An 18,099-nucleotide genomic window follows, 5' to 3' on the forward strand; every position below is an offset into this window, starting at 1 on the left:
AATCTCAAACAGAGAAAATGGCTGGCTTCATCCAAGGTCACGGATTGTGGCTGAAACATCAAGAAGCTAGAAGGTGACAGGATTTCAAAAACATTTTCCCCCCTTTACTTCAAAGCAGTGATTTGCCCAATGGCCTGGGGTGGAGGGGATGTGATTGGTGGGAGATGGGGGTGGGGTGGGAGGGTGATCTAATCATCATGACCATAGTCATCCCAGACCTGAAGATGGGCTCCTTGCGCCTTCTGACTTGAAGGCTGTGTGGGAAGGGATGTGTGGCTCTGAACAGAATTCCAGGCCCCTAGGGTTTTTCTTCCTCTCCCAAAGGCTCATCCTGGCAGGGAAGTAGTGACCTGAGGAACAATAGTGCTTTTCTTCTCTGGCCAGTTTTGATTCAAAGCACCAACAAGGTGACAAAATGCACTTTCTAACCTTTATTTTCTGTCTATACACAGATCACATTATATACCAAGTGTGAGTGAAACCTAGTGACTTCCACCCGAAGAACAGAACAGTGTGAGCAATAGAAAGTCACTCCTGAGACCCCTTCCTAGACATGGTGACTTTCTGTCTCATTTTTCTGCTCTTTCTTGGTGACTTTCTCATGTTGATGAAACCAGGAGCTGCCTGGTTTTCAGCTGCCCTGTATGGGGGACCATGTAGCAAAGGGCTAAGGGCCATTTCCAGCCATGAAGGAGGCCGTCAGAGCAGCGAGCCGAACACAGCCATCAGTGAGTTCGGAAATGGCTTCTTTTCCAGCCACATCTTGGTGACACTGGCCCCAGGGGACACCTCCACCTTGGCATCTAGTGACTCATAGGCTGAGCCTCAGCTGTACCTGAGTTCTGGACCTACAAATCCTGCAAAATCATTCATGGGGTTTGTAAGCCATTATGTCGTAAGAGCATTTGTTACACAGCCATACTTAGAAATATACACATGTCACATTCTCTCAGATGCTACCACTTAAAGATACCGTTGTTGTATGTACCCCAAATAAGAAACACTCCTGCCTCTATAGACTATCATAACAGGGATAATAAACACTGTTGATTGGAGGATGCAATCTAATTTCAGAGATGCTCATGTGTGGGAAATATGTATCTTGGGATTGGTGACACTATGATAAATTATAATAATCACATATATAAATTTATGTGACATATATTCATATATATATTTACTGGATGATTTACTATAGGCATAATCTCAAGTTGTATGCAATCTTTTCCTCATCCAGTTTTATCTGAACAGGCAGCATAAACATATGGCAGAGAATTTCAACCAGTACATATGCATCTATTATTATATCTAGTCAGCTCTGTGTATTGCCAAGAATAGTTGATGCACATTCTAGCATTCTTCATCTCTGTCTTTTTTATTTTCCTTCCTTCCTTCCTTCCTTCCTTCCTTCCTTCCTTCCTTCCTTCCTTCCTTCCTTCCTTCCTTCTTTCCTTCTTTCCTTCCTTCCCTCCTTCCCCCTCTCCCTCCTTTCTTTCTTTCCTACTTTCTTTTGCCCAGTTGCTAGCATGCTGCATACATTGTTGTGCACTCTTCTCACTTGACAAGGTATCTTGGAAATATTTTCATAATACTATGTAAAGCACTCATTATGCTTTTGAGTGGTTTTGTAGGAATTATGAATGCCTTAATGCATTGTTTCTTAGCACCACAGTTTTGTGGACACTCCAACACTACCATGATTTCCTCAACAATTTCCCTCTTTACAATCAGACTCTCTCTCTCTCTCTCTCTCTCTCTCTCTCTCTCTCTCTCTCTCCTCTCCCTCTCTCTTTCTCTTGTCAGTTGTGGGGCTTGAACTCGGCCTGGGCACTGTCTCTAGGCTTTTTCAGCTCAAGGCTAGCACTTTACCACTTGAGCCACAGTGCCAATTCCAGTTCTATGGTGGTTCATGGGAGATAAGAGTATCACAGACTTTCCTGCCCAGGCTAGCTTTGACCCAAGATACTCAGATCTCAGCCTCCTGAGTAGCTAGGGTTACAGGCATGAGTCACTGGCGCCTCTTTATGCATGATTTATGTGCCTTGATGTAGGTCTGTTGCTGTCATTATGGTTATCTCCTGTGATCCTTTATAAAGACTTTGGGGGTTATTATCATTATTTTACATTTTAGGAAAGAGAGATGGGGAGTGTGGGGGTGGGGTGGGGCTTCCAAATCGCCCAGCCTTTTAGTGGGGGAGCTATGATTAAGACCTATGTTTTTGTGCTCCAGGTGGAGTCCTTTAGTATATTGAATACAAACATTTTTTTCCACTCTCCCATCTTCCTCACTTATTGTTTAGGTATCATTATAATTATATTCCATTCCTTGTCATTTTTGTTTTAAATGGCTTGAGGTTTTGTAAAAACCACATAGACTCATAGAAATTTAAGCTCTAAAGAATAGTGTAAGAGAAGACATCAAGGATGGCTCTGGTGTACGTGCTTAGGAGGCAGTGATCGCAGGATCCCAGTTCAAGGCCAGCGGAGCCAAAGTGTGAGACCTCATCTGATAGACAAGCTGAAAAGCAGAAGGACTGGGTTAGTTCAAGGAGCAGGGCAGGTACCTAGCCAGTTGTCAGAGCCAGGCCCTGAGTTCAATTTGCAGTGTAGCGAAGCAGAAGAAAAAAAAAAGAGAAGAAGGAAAAAGAGGAGGATATGTAGAAGGAAGAAGAGGAGGAGGAAAGGGGTAATGAAAAGACAAGGAATAGGAAGGAGAAGAGGAAAAGAAGCAGAAGGAAGAGAAGGAGGAGGAAGAAGAGAAGAAGGTAGAAAAGGAGGAAAGAAAAATAAAAAGGAGTAGACTGGGAGAGAGCAAGGGAAGGGGTGATATTGCCCCAAAAGAAATGTATTCATTACTTGACTTACGTAGCTGTAACCCCTCTGTATATCACCTTTATAACAACAACAACAACAATAAAATGAAGCAGAGGTCCCACTAGCCAGTGGTAGGTAGTTAACATCTTGGTGAGCATCTTTTCTGGAACCTGTCTAGGCTGACACATATTCAGATTTATGTTAATATGGCCATTCTCTCTGTGTACCTCTCCAATCAACTTTTTAATAAAGGAATGTCTTGTGCATGCCTTTCCATGCCGATCACTGTAGCTCATCATTGGGGATGAACGCAGAGTGCCTTTGTATGTACAGCGCCCCTCATCTGGAGTTCATTTATTTTTTAATGTTTCACTTACCTTGGGCCAATCATGTCCTAAAAACTATGAAATGGAACATTCCAGAAGTGAACAATTCCTCTGCTTTCAAGTTCACACCATTCTGGGTAGTGGGATGAAATCCCCTGTTATTCTACTCTGTCCATCCAGCCCAAGATGTGAACTGCCCTTCTTTATCTCCCCAGAATATCATGCTGTATCTAAATGCCCACTGTTAGCCCTGTCTACATCATCAAACTGTCTGTCAATGCGTTGGTACTTGTAAATCGTGCTTAGTACCCTGAGGGTTCAGGTGGCTACTGAGGGTGTTGGAATATATCTCCTGTAACTAAGGGCTGCTGTTGATCAACTTTGCCGGTCCAATCCCCTATTCATGGACTTTTAAGTGATTTTGTACACTTCTATGTTGTAGAGCCTACGGCAGTGAGCACCCTCGCCTAACCCCTTCAGCTGGCTCTTGTAAGAAGGTTCAGTGTTAGAGCCACAGCTGCCAAGCTTTCTTCAAGCATCTATGTCTACCAGGGTGTCATTTGTTTAGTAATAAAATCTACCTGTCAGGCTGGAGGCGTGGCTCAAGCGGTAGATTGCCTCTTGGCAAATGCAAGGCCCCCAGTTCAGTTCCTGTTCCTATCCCTTCCTCGTCTCTCTTCACTTTGTAATTTTTTCACTTGAAACCTTAGGGAATTATTTTTCAAAGACTTGGCATAGCTTTGTTATTTTTCTCCCCATCACTTGATTAAAAGAGATGAAACCTTAATCCATTCAGAGCAAGAGGGCTTTTGATTTCTAGTTTTATTAGAAATGAACTGACAGGTCCTGTCTTCAGGATAGAAAAAAAAATCTCTTTCTTCAGATGAAAACATCTTCCTTATGGTAAGGTTTGTTTTCTTGGTAAAGTATGTGTTCATTAGTCTCGACTTCTTCACGATTCATTCTTTAGAACTGAAGGGAAACCAAACCAAACACCTCAATGGAGTGAACAGACAGCTTCTTCAATAACCTTCCTACGGCCCGGACTCTGGGCTCATGTAGCTGTAATGACTGATGTGTGCTACCATACTTAGCTATTGGTTGAGATGAGGGGGGGGTCTCCTTAATTTTTTTCTCCCCCTCAGTTGGCCTTGAGCTGCAACTTTCTGGATCCTGGTCTCCTGAGTAGAGGGATTACAGGTACGAGCTACCCTGACCAGCAACAGTAGCCTTTTCTAAGCATATCTCATTCCTTGCTGTTGGTCATAACACAGATGAACTATAGTTCTTCGAACCATTTCTAACTGATGAACATGTTTCATTATTCAGACCAACCTGGTTGCTTTTTTGACTATGTTAGAGACTTTTTCTATCTAGGACTGATAAAAGAAGCTCAATTGCCAGGATAAAGAAGTACACTTGAATATTTCGCTCCATTTCAATTCTCACTTCACTGGCCAAAGTTTATCAACGTTGGTTTTCTGTTATTACTCCCTTAAGAAAAGCTTAAGCTTAAATTATTAAATTAAATTTCTCCTTCATAAGAGACTTGACACTGAAGGACAAGATTTTCTTTTTAGAATTTATGATAGCTATGCTTTTTTTTTTGTCTGTAGGACTCTTTTTCCCCTCTGTGAAGAATAACCTTACCCCATTCAGAATATGGGATTCAGATAAACAAATTGGAAACCTTTTCTTTGTGGGGTGACCCAATGGAAAAGACACTCCCTTTCTTTTATGAGGGCTGCAAAATGATATATTCACTCTGCTAACCTTTACACCATTTTAGCACTTATAGTTCTCAAAAATTCCACCAGAATCTGGATATGGTAGCTCATGCCTGTAATCCCAGCTACTGAGGAGGCAGGGATTGGGGAGGATGTCAGCTTTAGGCCCTCCTGGGATTGACGTTAACAAGACTACATCTCAATCAGCAAGTGGGGCATGATGGGACACATCTGTGCAAAAGACGGTAGGTAGACTACTGTTTGAGGTTGGCCCTGGGCAAAAAGTTAACTGAAGTGAGGAAAAAAAAGACTGGGGGGGGGGCACGAGAATGTGGCCTGGTGGTAGAGTGCTTGCTTGGCACGCATGAAGCCCTGGGTTCGATTGCTCAGCACCACATAAACAGAAAAAGTTGGAAGTGGACACTGTGGCTCAAGTGGCAGAGTGCTAGCCTTGAGCAAAAAGAAGCCAGGGACAGAGCTCAGGCCCTGAGTTCAAGCCCCAGGACTGGCCAAAAAAATAAAATAAATAAAAAGACTGGGGTTTGTGGCTCAAGTGGTAGAGTTCTGTCTAGCAAGCTTAAGGCCTTGAGTTTGAACCCTATTACCAAGGGGGGGAAAAACAACACCCTTGTATGTAACTGACTGTTGATAATACAAGATCCATCTGAGAACATTATCATGCCTGGCCATAAAGCAAGGTAGGCAGACAGTGCTAATTTGCTCTTTCTCTGTGTACATTAATTAATGCTGTCAAATGCATTAGACTCGCCCCAGGTAACTCACAGAGGAGAGAGACATGGGAAAGAAAGCCTTTTGCTGGCTGTCACTCAGGGGTGCTTACTTGCGAAGGGGAGCTTGTGCCGTACGCATCTGCTTGGTGGGTGGCAGCTTTGAATGGTCGAGGAGAATGGAGATGGTGCCTTGTGAGATTCCTGGTAGAAAGATGCTTCTGGAAAAGCAGGAAGGAAGGCCCCTCAGGCTGCTGCCTTTTCTGTCTGAGTAAACTTGAGCATCAGCTCCTGCAAAATGAAAGCTGTGACACTTAGGAACAATGACTTGTAGCTTGGTTGTATACTTTGCAATGATCTTAGATACAAAGGGAGAGGACTCCAGACAATAAGAAGACAAGGTGCAAAGCAGGAAGGTGGGAACAAGGAATAGATGCAGGGAGGAAGGGCAGGCCTGCTTTGTGATGGAGGGAACGCCAGCCCCTGGCTGGGCTTTGAAGCTATGGGGCTGCTGTGGGCCAGTCACTTGGTGGCTGTGGTCCTCATTTAGTGACTAGGGTCCCCAGCTTAGCCGGAGGAGATGGAGGTCCACATTTTCCTCAAGCCATTTGTGGTGGAGAGATCTGATGTGTGGACAGTTACCACCGCAGCTGAGTCCCAGTAAAATGCTACCACAGCAGCAAAGAGATGTGGATTGCAAAGAAAGACAGGTCTTGTGTTCAACTACTGATTTCATAGGTAATGTTGAGGTGAATACCTTCCCCTTCCCCTTCCCCTTCCCCTTCCCCTTCCCCTTCCTGAGGGTTGAACATCACAAGGCCTCTTTCTTGCTAAGCAAGCACTCTACAGAATGTGATTTTAAAAAGAAAGCCAATTCCCTTTAAGTTGATTTAAGGAAAGATCATAATCAGGTTGTATGCAGCTCAGGTGAAAAGGATAAAGATGCATCTAGGATGAACAAGTTGGAGACACAGTGATCTATGCCAGCCTTCTCTCTAGGGTTGGCCCTGCGAGTAACAGGTGACATGAGTCTATTGGAACAGTCACATCTTTAGCCCCTTTTTTTCCACTGGCTATTTCAGATAGGGTTTCACTGTTATTATCTTTCTTTCTTTTTGTCAGTTGTGGGGCTTGAACTCAGGGCCTGGGGGCTGTCCCTGAGTTCTTTTGCTCAACCTTCTACTACTTTGAGCTCCAGCTCAACTTAGGGTTTTTGAGTGGTTAGTTGGAGATAAGACTTTTCTGACTGGGCTGGCTTTGAACCATGATCCTCAGATTTCAACCTCCTGAGTAGCTAGGATTACAGGTGCGAGTCACTGGCGCCCAGCAAGGGTTTCACTTTTTCCCCAGACCTACGCCTAGACTTCCATCCTCCCCATCTCAGCGTGTGTGTGTGTGTGTGTGTGTGTGTGTGTGTGTGTGTGTGTGTGTGTGACTGGACCCATCTATATTTGGAGACAGATCTTGTGAACTTTGTGCCCAGGCTGGCCTCTAACGGGTGATCCATCTGATCTCAATTTCCTGAGCAGCCAGGATTACAGACCCGAGCTGCCACACCTGTCTCATTCCAGTCGACCTTTGTCAGCATGCTGAGCACAAAACACATTTCCTCTTAAAAATGTGCATAGCTAACATTTATTGGAGCTTTATTGCACCTGTCACTATTCAAAGGGTTTAGGGTATTTTGTTTCGGCTAATCCTGACAATCACCTTAGGAACTAAATGCCATTAGGATTGCCATTGTTCTCTTACTAGGCCCAGGTTGCTTATTGCTCCAGGCTCCAGAGTGACTCAGGAAAGAAATTAGTGTTTCTTTCAGTGGAGACTGATCTCTGGGCCTGATCATCCATGATGACAATCATATCCTTGCCAACACAAGTTTTTCCTGCCAAAACAATTGAAAGGAGCTTGTTTCTCCCAAAAGTGCTTTTCGCACCTTCATGAGCTTTCAGAATCACTTTGGGGGGAATCTGCTGTGTGAAAATGCAGATTCTCAGTTAAGTAGATCTGGGTTAGTCCCCTGAGGGACAGCCAGCATTTGAAACAAACTCCCAAGGCCTGGCAGTTACCTTGCTGGTCTTTGGACTGCGCTTTACAAAGCAAGGTTAAGAAGAGATGGCTGTAGTGCAGTATGCACTGTGTCTAGCCTCCTCTGGCCTTGTCTCCAAGATTTCAGTTGAGTTCTGGTATGCATGATGTTGGGTATCACCTTGTGGTAGTGAAATGAGACATTTGGTACGCAGAGGGAATGGCACACACACATTCCCAGACCTCTGACCTCCTGTGTTTGACTAACGGCGGGGGGGGGGGGGGGGGAAAGGGCATTTCTTTTTTGTTTATTATTAATTAAATTTTGTTGACAAGGTGTTGTGCAAAAGGGGTATAGTTACATAATAGGACAGTGAGTACATTTCTTGTGATATCTTACACCCTCGTTTTTCTTTCCCTTCCCTAGATCAGGTAGGCATATATACAATACCCAGTGTACCAAAATCATATACAGTAGCCACGTGGCGTACGCCAAAGGAAATTCACCTAGAACTTTAAATATAACGTCAACAATAGAGTTTGCTTATCCTTGTCTTATATGATCATATATACATAGCTGTTGAGCTATTGTGATCCACTGAGAGGTCTATTTTAGACCTTTTTATGTTTAGTAGTTGTTTGGTTTTAGATACATAATGTAAGGTCGTTGACCCAAACCTGTGGAAATACCATTTGACAAGAAGTTTTTGTTTCGCAGACCTGGTCTCTACTGTGTGTGTGTGTGGGGGGGGCATTTCTTTCTTTCTTTCTTTCTTTTTTTTTTTTTTGGCTAGTCCTGGGGCTTGGACTCAGGGCCTGAGCACTGTCCCTGGCTTCTTTTTGCTTAAGGCTAACACTGCCACTTGAGCCACAGCGCCCCTTCTGGCCATTTTCTGTATATGTGGTGCTGGGGAATTGAACCCAGGGCCTCATGTCCTATAGGCAAGCACTCTTGCCATTAGGCCATATCCCCAGCCCCAGGGGGGTGTGGGGGGGCATTTCTAACCCTTCTCAGAAACAAAACAAAGGATGGCGTCAGGTGCTGTAGATACAGAAGCCCCGTTCTCTCTCTTCCAGGAAACAAGATCTCTAACTCTATTGGAGAGTGTTCAGTACTAGGCCTGGGCTTCAGGCTATACACTGAATTGATGGAACATCTGAGCCTTTCCCTCAAGAACTGTTTGGAATTGTTGAAGTCCCTGCTCTGGGATGCCTATATGGAGACAGGCTGTCCTCGCCTCTGAGCTTGCTTGGCAGAGAGGCACCGCTTGGGCCTTTGGTTGTCCCCAAATCTCCTGAACTTGAAGCCTTCCATCTCTTCCTTTCTATCCTCTTCTGTGTCCCTTTGGATCAGAAGCCTGCCATTGACATTTCCCTGAGGCAAATTCAATTTTATCCATTGCTATAAGGGTGAATCTCAGTCCAGAACACTGAATATACAAGGAAAACAACTATATACTTCCTTTCCTTCCTTCCTTCCTCCCTTTCTCCCTCCCTCCCTCCCTCCCTTCCTTCCTTCCTTCCTTCCTTCCTTCCTTCCTTCCTTCCTTCCTTCCTTCCTTCCTTCCTTCCTTCCTTCTTTCCCTCCCTCCCTCCCTTCCTTCTTTCCTTCCCTCCCTCCCTTCCTTCTTTCCCTCCCTCCCTCCCTCCCTCCCTCCTTCCCTCTCTCTCTTTCTTTCTTCTTTCTTTCTTTCTTTCTTTCTTTCTTTCTTTCTTTCTTTCTTTCTTTCTTTCTTTCTTTCTGTCTCCCTCCCTCCCTCCCTCCCTCCCTCCCTCCCTCTCCTTCTCCTCCTCCCCCTCCCCCTCCTCCTCCCCCTCCCCCTCCTCCTCCCCCTCCCCCTCCTCCTCCCCCTCCCCTCCCCCTCCCCTCCTTCTCCTCCTCCTCCTCTTCCTTTTCTTTTGCCAGTCCTGGGGCTTGAACTTAGGGCCTGGGTGCTGTCCCTGAGCCTTTTTGTGCTCAAGGGTAGTGCTCTACCTCTTGAGCCACAATGCTACTTCTGGCTTTTTCTGAGTAATTTATTAGAGATAAAGTCTCATGGACTTTCTTGCCTGGGTTGGCTTTGAGCCATGATCCTCAGATCTCAGCCTCCTGAGTAAGTCGGATTTACAGGTGTAAGCCACTGGTGCTCAGCAACTTAATGTATTTTTGAAATTCAGCCTAACTTCTGCTTTAAGCATTTGACTTACCTGGGAAAAAAACTTCATCTCAGCAAATTTGAGGTTACTTCTTGCACTTGCATTATAGTTAAATTCTGAGAATTTAATATCATTATATAGATATTGGCTAAGATACCTACCCAGAATTGATCCTCTCTGATCAGCCTAAGCACAATACCACAGATTTCCTTGTTCCTGTTACTTTTTTTTAAAAATGATTCTTACACAGTCTTACTCTGATTCAAGATGTTTTCTAAGAAATAGTTCATGTAAATTGAGAATTTTTTTCCAGGCCTCTAACATCATAGTTTTTTTTTTTAAACACTCAAGCCAGGAAAATTTTATTTATTTCTCTGTTTCCTTTTTCACAGACTCCCCTTTGCATGAACTAATAACATAAAATAGTTTTGCTGTTAAAAAAAAAGAGGAAGGATCCAGAAGGACTCTATTTGCAATAGGTCACTGTTACAAATCTAATTCATCTAAGACGAATTCCTAGGAAATTTATGAGGACCCATGTTGCAATCCTCTTTCCTACCATAGACTTTTTGTTTGCTTTTATGATTATTAGTTTTTTTTGGGGGGGGATACAAGAGCAAGGGCTTCAACTGAGGGCCTGGGTGTGTCCCTTAGCTTTTTAACTTTAGGCTGACACTCTACCACTCAAGCCATAGCTCTACTTCTGGCTTTTCTGGCGGTTAATTGGAGATAACCAATTGGACTTTTCCTGCCTAGGCTAGCTTTGAACCATGATCCTCAGATCTCAGCCTCCTGAGTAGCTGATTACAGATGGGAACCGCCAGCCCCAGCTCATGGGTGTATTGTCATGAATGATCTTTATTCCTTATCTTTGTCCTCTTCTGTTTAGGTGAACTCAGTCTTTTTGTTTTTCATTTCTTTTTTTTGTCAAAGTGCTGTACAGAGGGGTTACAGTTTCATACCTAAGGCAGTGCGTACATTTCTTATTGAACTTGAACTCAGTCTTTGGCAGAGAAGGTCGAAGAGGTGGAGATTCACAGTTGCAGGAGGAAGAAAGAGGAAGGAGAGAAAGGGAACATATCTGAGAATTTGGCTGGGTGATGGTGTTTAGAATGTGGTTTATCCTGATTCCCTATCCTAAGTGAGATGAGATAAACTAGTGGTACTAGTGGTACTTACTTCAATTGTTATTGTTATTATTATTATATTGTTATCTTTTGGTAGAACTGATATTTGAAGTCAGAGCCTCATGCTGGCTAGGCAAGTATTCTACCACTTGAGCTATGCTCCCAGCATTTTTTCTTTGTTACTATTATTATTCGGTAGAGTCTCACATTTTTGCCTAGGATCTCCTTCTTCTAACTGTGATCTTCCAGATTTCTATATCCCAAGTAGCTGGGGCTACAGACATGTGCCATTATGCCCAGCTCTGAAGTGAATGAAAGGTAATCCAGTGGCCAGGCTTATTTTATGTGATCCAGAGGGTAGTTGAGAATAAAGGCTATGGACCAAGAATCTATGTGGGATTATTGACGGTAGCACTTCCCAGAGAGTTGACTTTGGGCCATCTATTTAACCTTGCACATTTTTTCAAATGAGGATAAGAGAAGTATCTGTGTGGTAGGATGGTGAGATAATATAAACTCCAGGAAATGGAAATGAGAGGCTTTCCCCGCCCCCCTTTCTGGCTGTTTTTGTTTTCTTTTCCTTTTGCCTTGTTTGTTCATTTATTTGTCCTTGGGAGAGCAAGGGGGGCACAGAAATAGGGAGGCAAAGGGCGAACAAATGCTGCAGTGATACTCACTACACACTGTGTTGGAAATGAACTATACAACTTATGGGTGGGGGTGGGAGGGAAAAACTGGGAGAGAGTGAAGGAGGGGTGACATTGTCCCCAAAGAAATGTACTCTCCATCTGATGTATGAAACTGCAACCCCTCTGTATATCACCTTTATAATAGCAATAAAAAATTTTTAAAGGAATAAGATGATATAGTACACGTTGGGCACTTAGTACAAGGAATTCCTGACCTTTGGCAAGCAGAACAAATGCTAACTTCTAATAATAGGCTTGATATTTTGAAAACTTCTGCAGTTGAGTTATCATCAAGGAGATTCTTTGAGCCTTATTCCTGGAGATGGAAAAAACCCAAGAGGAAAGACAAAGATGTTATTTAACTGACCTCGAAGTATGAAAACAGACCTTCCATAGCTTGCTTTACCATAGAAATTAGGGCTCCAGCATAACTTTGAGCTGTTGGATTTAGCAAACCCAACACTGTCATTTTAATATATGGGTATTCAAACACAGCCCCCTGTGAAATATTCCCAGATGCCTGTGAGGGTATTTATAGTGCTCTAAGATAAACATTATTAGTAAAAAAAAAAATGGAGGACACTTCTGGTGCTGTCACTGTGTGATTTCTGGGGGCCTCAGTTCTGATTTTGTGGCTCCTGTCAGTCAGGAAGCTGAGTTGGAAAATGACAAATACCAACTTCTTAGTTCCAACTGAGATCAGTTGCTCTTAGGGTCTGCATGTTGGGTCTTGAGATGGCTTTACGGACCCTTCTTCCCAACTACAGCCACCTTTTCACTTCTTGAAGGCTTTCCTTGTCTTTTCTCCTCCCAGTGAAACCAAGTAAACATCACAGAAACTAACCAGCATCATTGTGTGAGTCAGAAATTGTGTCTTCACATAGTAGGAGATGTGTGTGTGTGTGTTTTCTATGTGTACGTGTATGCTAGTTAGTACTGGGGCCTGAACCGAGATCTTTAGATCTCAGTCTCCTGCATAGCTGGGATTGCAGGCGTGAGCCATTAGTGCCTGGCCTATAGGTGGAATTTTCAGGGCCGGATCCACCAGACATGTCCTTTATTTTCTGGTTCTCAACCTATCTAAAGAATAATTTTTTTTGATGACTTCTTTCGGGGAGCAAAAGTAGCCCATAGGGCACTGTACTCTGATAATTCTGCTGGTACCAGTGTAGATACATCCTGTCCTAATCAGCATGGTGGAAGGAAGCTACCTTTCATTCAGACGTAGAAAAAAAAGCGTTTGACCTTAGATAAACGGATTAACTTCAGCGGCTTTTTGTTTTCTCAAGGAAAAATGGGGGGTAGTAATACCTCTCGGCATTATTCAGACTCCTTGCTGGCAGATGTCAGATCTTCATCCTAGTCAGGGTTAGCAAAACAACGGATGACTTATTCCTGGACTGCTGCAGCGTCTTATGTAACTTAAGAACAGCAGGAAGTTGGAATAGACGGCAACAGATCTGCGAGTGTCTCTGTGGTAGGTAGGACAGCTGTATACATGTAGCTGTGAAAGTCCTTATTTTAAAAATATTCATATGGGGACACTTCAGCTTGGTGATACAGGGATTACTTGGGATTGTTTCTCTGGCCTGTGCTGCAGGTGGAAACTGCTATAGAATGCCTGCCTTTCCTGCCAGCACTCCGAAGATGCCTCACGCATTTTCTGCTCACCTAAGTGAACATTTGGCTTACAAAGTGATCTGTATTTGTCTACCTCTTCTGCATGCTGCTTTGTCCAGCTGAAAAGACTGTTCAGCTGGCTTAGGAAGTGTCAACAGCTGGTTAAGTGTGGGTGTGGTGCTTGAGAGAGCCTTCTATTGCTTTTTTTTTTTTTTTAACTTAGCACAGTTCTTGGGAAAGTTGGTCAGGACAAGTAATAATATTCTGTGTTTGTCTACTTTTTGTTTATAAGTATGATTATAAATAGTATGATGAAGAGAGAGAGAGGAAGAGAGGGAGGGAGGGAAGCAGAGTGGAAGGAAAAAAAAGAAAGAAAAAACAGAAGACAGAAATACAGAAGCTATGATTTTAGTGTTCTCAGATTCATAAATTCTGTCCTCTGAATTAGGACAGAAATCAATGGAACACACAGAATATCCACTTTTAATAACTGTAAAGAAGAAGATTAGTATGTTGTTGTGGGTCTAAAATATGTAGCTTAGTCAATAGAGAAACTGGCTCCCCCCACCCAAGTACCTGGAAGAGAGATTCTCATTGGACCAGCCTGGGTGAGCTTTCCCTTTCCTGACCAATCATCTGTGACTAGGGGTGAGGTCATGGCATATTGAATAGCTTCCAAGTCTTCATGACTGGAAATACCAGCGCAAAGATGGGGTGGTGGGATCTTGGGCCTATACCCCAAAAACTTAGCTATTGCAAGACCTCAAGAGGTGCTGTGAAGGGCACATCTATGTTTGAACCCCAGAACTGAGCCTGAGACAAAGCTAAACAAGTATTTGTTTTGTTTTTTGAAGCATATCTTTGCCGTTCCCACACCAGAATGAGGTGTCCATTCCAGTCGTTCTTAGCTCTCCAGCCCAGTATATACCAGACATTACAATCTAAGACTTTGAAGTCTCAGATCCTAAGAGTTGGATGGAACTCTTTCCTGAAGGAAGCCATTAACTGTCATAAACATACTTCCCTTTTCATTTTATGGGAAGAAATATCTCAGTGTGATAAAACCTCAGCTGAACATAGACTTAAAGCTCAGCCTGGTAAGTTAGGTCATTAATCCCTACAATTGTCCTATTGAAAGATGCAAGTTGTCCTCCTTTTATAAACATGCTAATGGAAGCTTGGGCAGTTAAATGTCTAATTCAGGGTGATCTGAGTTACAGGTGCACTTTAACTTAAACAATCTAAGGCTGAGTTTAATGTCATTGTCATTGTACAGGGCAGGGACCTTTCAGGAAACCTATGCTCTTATAATCCACTGAAGCTATTTGCTTGAGTAGGATTAGCTCTTAAAGCAAGGCTGGCAGGAGGAGTATTCAGTCTAGAATGAATCTACCTGGAACTGTTTTTGTCTATGGTGTGAGGGGCAAATGGAATGCCTCTCTCTCTCTCTCTCTCTCTCTCTCTTTCTCTCTCTCTCTCTGTTGTTGTTCCTCTTGGGGGTTGAAATCAGGGCCTGGGTGCTGTCCCTGAGCTCTTTGGCCTTTGGCTCAAGACTAGTATTCTACCACTTTAAGCCACAGCTCCATTTTTTTTTGTGGTTATTTAGAGATAAGAGTCTCCCAGACTTTCCTGCCTGAGCTGACTTTGAATCTCCATCCTCAGATCTCAGCCTCCTGCGTAGTTAGGATTACAGGTGTTAGCCACCAGTGACAGGTTTTAAAGACATGGAGACTTGCATATTAAATAGTGACTGTTTCTCTTCTACTTTGAAAATGTTCCTTAATATTCCTTAATTCTGGATTGTAAATAATTAATTGTAGTGTATGACTCTTTCACCAAATCAGTACTTCTTATGCAGCTGTGCAGTTTCACAAAACCAAAAGAATTTTCTTGTGAGAGCCTGACTCCACCTTATTCCAATGATTCTTCTATTACCCAGATCTTCAGCATTTCTGGCTGATCTTCTCTCCTCCAGTGCATGTTATTCTATGTTACTTCAGAAATTTACCATATGAGTAGAGTTGATTTCCAGTAAGTGGTGGCAGGGCAGGTAGCTTTGTCTTTTTTGCATTGTCCTCATTCCTATGAGGTTTTGTAAGGAGCTGGGAACTGGCTAAGTTCAATACTTTGCCTTTGCATTTTTTCCTTAGGTCCTATTATTACACAATTTTCTGAGAAACTCAATGCCATGGAATGCCATATATCAGCAGAGTCTTATATGGCATCTGAAGTCCTTCTCTAAAAGTGTCTCACGTGCTGGTTTGAGGTTTAGCTCTAGATTCTAGTGTTTTGTTTTTTTTTTAAATAAGTAAGGCCTTTGCTTTTCTTACATCCCAGCCTCTCGTTTGTAAATAAAATGACTTTTGAGAAACCAGAGTTGTGAGAACCAACCATGGATGTAGCAGATGTTTCTCTAGGGAGTGCTTCCAGTTGGAGAACACGACACACTACAAATACATTCTGGAGGCTCGCGGTGCCCAAGGACATGTTTGTACTAACTTCAATGAAACAAGCTAGAGGTAACTTCCTCTTCATTTCCTCCTCTTCCTTTTCCTCCTCCTCCCTCTTTATTTTTGAGTTAAAAATTTACTTTATTGTGATTATGGAGGTGGTGTACAGAGGGGTTGTACTTACATGAGCCAGGCAATGAGTACATTTACTTTCGTACAGTGTCAACTGGTCCCTCGTTCTCTCCCATCCCTCTCTCCTTTCTCCTACGTGAGATGTACCGTTTACTTTCATCAGTGCCCAGTGAACTCCGCTGCTGCACTTTTTCACCCTTTTCCCCTTGAGTTCTGGGCCCTCCCCTTGCCCTCCCAAAGATACACGTGAATACACCATGTATAAGGTAATGAAGACAGAATCAACAGAAACTAAACACTGAAAGAGAAAGAAACCAAGTCTTTTGTTTCCATATCTTAGGAGTTTGTTTTGGTATGTGTGCTGTTTTATATAAATATGAAGAAGTGCTTGGGCATTGTATCTTTGTGATTCTCTCCTAAGAGTATTCTCTTTTGGTCTCACTATGTGTGAGTATCTAGAATCTAGTGTAATTTGTCATATCCCAGTACATTTTTAGATCTAACTTCCACTTATCAGAAAGAACATGCCCTTGGCTTACCTCACTTAACAAGACTTGTTCTTGTTCTATCCATTTCCCTATCAATGACGTTATTTCATTCTTTCTAATAGCTGTGTGAAATTCCATTGTATGCATCCTCCTCCTTGTTTGTACTAGAGGTTGAACTCAGAGCCTCATAATGTCTAAGCAGGTGCTTTAGCACTTGAGCTTCCTCCTCCTCCTCCTCTTCCTCCTCTTCCTCCTCCCCTCCTCCTCCTCCTCCTCCTCCTCCTCCCCCTTCTCCTCCTCCTCCCCCTCTCGATTATTTGAGAGTGAAAGGAAGCAGAAAAGACTCTGAAGACCCTCATTGAGGGGCTAGTGGTTCACACCTGCAATCCTAGCTACCCAGGAGACTGAGATCTGAGGATTATGGTTCAAAGCCAGACCAGGTAAAAAAAAGTTCACAAGACTCTTATCTTTAACCATCAATAAGCCAAAAGTAGATCTGTGGCTCAAGTGGTAGAGCGATTGCTTTGAACAAAAATAGCTCAGAAACAGTATCCAGGCCCTGAGTTCAAGCCCAGGATCAGAAAAATTAAGAGCCCCCCTCCCTCAAATATGAATTCTCTTGAAGGGTGATTTTTAAATTACAGGGCTCTTCCCTCATCTCTTAGCTTTGCATGGATTGCTCTACACCTCCCATGCCACATTGCTCCTGGCTCTTTTAAAGTTATCTTCTTAACAAAACCAACTAGCAAGACCAAAACAAGCAAGAAAGGAAAATCTCAAAGCAGCAGATTGTGAACCTCTTCGCTGGATGTGCTGTGCTTTCTCTTAGGCTCTGGGGGCTCTGCAAGCCCCCTACCTCCATCTCTCCTCAGTAGAGGCTGCTGGGGGAAGAGCCTGGTGTCCATATTCATTACTTGCTGTGAAGGCTGACCCCAAATGAACCCTGGCTTCTTTTTCCTGTTGTCTCTTCTGGAAATTAGTGAGAGATAGCTGGCAGAGCCAAAATTTGAGAAAATGCCAGGAATTATTCTGATCTGGTTCCTTAGAGACATAGATGCACAAAATGAGTTATGAATATGATAGATGGAATCAGAATGCTTTAACCTTCTACTGCAATAGCAAGGCCTAATTGGTTCCTGTTGAAAATAGTATATAGATAATTGTATTTGACAAGAGGAAGAGAAGGCACTTCTAGAAATTTTAGGTTTTTTTTTTAAGTACTAGGGTTTGAATTCACAACCCTATCCCTGCTAGGTAGGCACTCTACCACTTGAGCCACGTCCCAAGCCCCTTGTGATTCAGTTATTTTTCAGATTACAAACATATGCCCCCACTCATGACTTATTTGTTAAGATGTCTTGCTAGATTTTTTCCCCCTTGATCTACTAGAACCTCAGTCGTCACAAAATCTGCCTCCAAGTATCAGGAGGGAGGATGTTAGTGAGGAAAAAATAATCAAAGTTCTTTGAATTATAGAAATTTGGAAATATTATACTGATATATTGGTAAAGTCTCATCTGCTGCACAGAAACTGTAATTATTCTTACAGTCCAAATAAAAAAAAACACAGTTAATGGTATAATTTCTAAGTTGCTAGGCTGAAGAGTTAGAAAATCGTGTTCAGGTTATTGCTAAATGTCAATATTTCTTTTGCTGGTAAAGAAAAATCTTTGCAATTCCATGCTATTATTATTTAGTCCAAACTACCCATTCTTGTTGTTTATAAGGTATTGGAAATTTTATGATTGTAGCAATTATGATATTGCTAGCTTAACATTTATAATAATTAAAAGTATGCCCCAAAGCCCCCTAATTATAGAGTGAAGCTAGATGT

Source organism: Perognathus longimembris, chromosome 17 (assembly GCF_023159225.1).
Source record: "Perognathus longimembris pacificus isolate PPM17 chromosome 17, ASM2315922v1, whole genome shotgun sequence".
Lineage (NCBI taxonomy): Eukaryota > Metazoa > Chordata > Mammalia > Rodentia > Heteromyidae > Perognathus > Perognathus longimembris.